The 3746-nt window shown below is 34.6% G+C and overlaps 1 pseudogene; it reads right to left on the bottom strand.

The window, feature by feature from the left end:
- Positions 1 to 3425: 3425 nt before the first annotated feature.
- Positions 3426 to 3544, bottom strand: LOC129009197 (5S ribosomal RNA; annotated as a pseudogene).
- Between the last annotated feature and the right edge of the window lie 202 nt (positions 3545 to 3746).

The following is a 3746-nucleotide window of genomic DNA, read 5'->3' as shown; positions in this document are numbered from 1 at the left end:
ATGTGGAGAAAAGGAAACTCTAGTATACTGTAGATTGTAATATATATTAGTATAGCCACTATGGATAACATATAGAGGCTCCTAAAAAACTTAAGACTAGATTGCCTATATGATCAAGCAATCCCACTTCTGTATATATATTCAAAACAGTTGAAATCAGAATCTCAAAGAGGTATCTGCACTCTCATGTTCATTGCAACATTATTCACAATAGTCAGGATTTGGAAACACCTCAAAGTCTGTCCATGGATAAGCAGATGAAGAAAATGTAGTATGCAGATGCACACACACACATACACACACACACACACACACACACACACACAATGGAATATTACTCAGACTTGAAGGAAATCTTTCCATTTGAAATAACATAGAGAACATTATTCTAAGTGAAACATGACAGATGAAGCCAAAAACTGTATGATTATGTATGGATTCTAAAGAAGTTAAATTTATAAAAGCAGAGAGGGAGGGCTGAGACCAGTATTCATTCTGTAGGTTATTTTCTAGAAGTCCTATAGAATGATAGTTTTCAAGGACTGGGGCATGGGAGTAATTGGGAAGATGCTGGTCAAAGGGTAAAACCTTTCAGTTTTGCAGAATGAATAAGTTTGGAGAGATTTAATACACATCATGGTGACTATCATTAATAATACTGTGTGATATATTTGAAATTTTCTAAAGGAGTTAATCTTGTGTTCTTACCACAGAAAAAGTAACTTTGGGAGATGATGGATATGTTTAGTAGCTTTATTGTGGTAATGTGTGTGTGTGTATGTATAAGCATCCCATATATATCTTAAATATATACAATTTTTGTTTGTCAATTATATTTCAATAAAGCTGGAAAAAATGGCAAGTAACCACATGAAAATAAGTATTATAACTCATTTGGAAAATGAAAATTAAAACTACTAATATCATTATAAACACATCAGGATGACTAAAATTACAAACCCTGACCATTCCAAATGTTGATAAGAATGCACCGTAATTCAGTCTCATCCACTGCTGGTAGAACTGAAAAAAATAAAACATGCTTTGAAAATTCCTTTTAAAAATTAAACACACTTCTATATAATTCAGTCTCATATATTCCTAAGTATTTATTCACAAGAAATAAAAGTGTATGTCTTTGCAAATACGTGTACATAAGTGTCCATACAACCCTTCTTTGTAGGAGCCACCAGTTGGATGCAACTCAAATTCCCATCAATAGGTAAATAGATAAATTGTGGTATATACCTGCAAAGAAATGCCTTTTATCTATTAGAAATATATTTGATTTGTTTTTGTTGATTTTATACAATATGGATGTATGTTAAAATAATTATTCTGAGTGAAAAAATTCAGTCAACCAAGAGAACAAATGGTATGATTCTATTTATACGTGTTTTCAGAAAACACAATTCAACCTTATTTTGACAGAAAGCGGAGCAGTGCTTGGTTTCTTGGGCATGAGGGAGGGCTGGAAAAGAGTGAGAGATTACAAATGGATATGAGAATGAGCAGCTAATGCATATATCTTTTATATTAATTTTGGTGCTGTTTTCATGAAAATATAAATATATAAGATGGAGATCTACACTTACATATCTCAAAACTTGTCAAGTTGTACATTTTACCCACATGTATATAAATCATACATTGGCAAACTTGTAAGAATGTGTTATACACTAGGAGAGAAGACATATAAATAGAAACAATCCAACAAAGAATTACTGAGGCTTGAAATCAAGATCCATACCAATCCTGTGAACCATACACCTTTTCCTGTCTTCTCATTTTCAGCTAATGGCACCAGTATTCATTTACATTCTATAGGTTATTTTCTGTAAGTCTTCCTTTATTTCTTCCTTTATTCCACTATTTTATCAATGACTTTCCTTATCTCTAATTTCTCAGTGTTTTCAGAATTTAACCACCTCTGGTACTATAGAAATGAAGCCTCACTTTGTTGTCCAGGCTGGTCTCAAACTCCTGGCATCAATCCATCCTCCCATCTCAAGCTCCTAAAGTGCTGGCATTACAGGCATGAGCCACCACCCCTGGCATATATTAAGTGTTGTTATCACAGACTCAGTAATAATAATAAAGAGCACAGGAGAGAGATTTTAGAGGTGATGGGTATACAGTTATTTGTATGGCAATCATACTTCAGTAAATTTTTAACAAAAAAATTAGAACATCAAAAAATAACAACTGGTTACAGAATGCATGTATTTAGTCACAAATGGGTTTGATTAGATGGATTTCATAAATGTAAGTAGAAATTATGTGTGGAATGTGTCTTATGTTATTGGTAAACTAATAACTAATCAAATAAGTTTTAGCAATAATAATGAGTCTTCTATTCTTTTTCCTTCATATAATTAAATGTGAAGACAGTTTGTAATTAGATAATTTTTAAATGTGGATATAGCTTACTCCTTTTCACCTAGTTACAGATTACAGCTGCATGATAACCTCACATTAATCTCAGAATAACCATCTGGAGGAAACATTTATACACCTTTTTTTTTTTTTTTTTTTTTTTTTGAGATGGAGTTTCACTCTTATTGCCCAGGCTGGAGTGCAATGGCGCTATCTCAGCTCACTGCAACCCCACCTTCTGGGTTCAAGCGATTCTCTTACTTCAGCCACCTTAGTAGCTGGGATTACAGGCATGCCCCATTACGCCTGGCTAATTTTTTTGTATTTTTAGTAGAGACAGGGTTTCTCCATGTTGGTCAGGCTGGTCTCAAACTCCCGACCTCAGGTGATCCGCCTGCCTCAGCCTCCCAAAGTGCTGGGATTACAGGCATAAGCCACCGCGCCCAGCCTGTACAACTATTAATTGATCGTCATACTTCCACTTCACCAATCATTTGGATTTTGATATGGTCTGGTTCTATGTCCCCATCCAAATCTCATCTTGAATTGTAATCCAAATTGTAATCCACATGTGTTGAGGGAGGGACCTCATGGGAAGTGATTAGATCATGGGGGCAGTTCCCCTTGCTGTTCTTGTGGTAGTAAGTTCTCACGAAATCTGATGATTTTATGAGGGGCTTTCACTGTCTTCACACTGCACTTTTCTCTCCTGCTGCTATGTAAAGAGGGATGTGTTTGCTTCCACTCCCGACATGATTGTAAGTTTCCTGAAGCCTCCCCAGCCTTTCAGAACCGTGAGTCAATTAAATTTCTTTCCTTTATAGATTACCCAGTCTCAAGTATTTCTTCACAGTAGCATGAAAATGAACTAATACAGATTTGGTCATAATATATTAAAAAGGAAAAATGGATAGATAAGAGGTCATGTCGTTTATACGGGAAAGAAAAGATCTGAATTGTCTGTAAAGACACATTAAATCTATACTATATGATGGCATCTATTGATATTTTAAAATTTTTTATTTTCAAAAAAAAAAAAAATGATAGAAAGCCTACAGCACCCAGTCTTCACAAGTGGTCTCTCATCCGAGTACTAACCAGGCCCAATCCTGCTTAGTTTCTGAGATCAGATGAGATTGGGCACATTCAATGTGTTTTGGCTGTAGACTGATATCATTTACATAGTGGTCATTTTCATGAATAATAGTAAAGACAATAGATTTTTCTGTCTTTTCTGTTTCAGTGAAAAATGTGGTGTGCTCTGTTATGCGTACTATAATGAACTGGCAATTATAATTGGTTCTTATTACAGGTCATTTTGGGCAAATTTTATCATCAGTAATTTTGAAAGCAACATTAAGATAGAGTTG

Source organism: Pongo pygmaeus, chromosome 9 (assembly GCF_028885625.2).
Source record: "Pongo pygmaeus isolate AG05252 chromosome 9, NHGRI_mPonPyg2-v2.0_pri, whole genome shotgun sequence".
In the NCBI taxonomy this organism is placed as follows: domain Eukaryota; kingdom Metazoa; phylum Chordata; class Mammalia; order Primates; family Hominidae; genus Pongo; species Pongo pygmaeus.
Note: the sequence above shows the minus strand (reverse complement) of the source record. Positions and strands in the feature narration are given on the sequence as shown.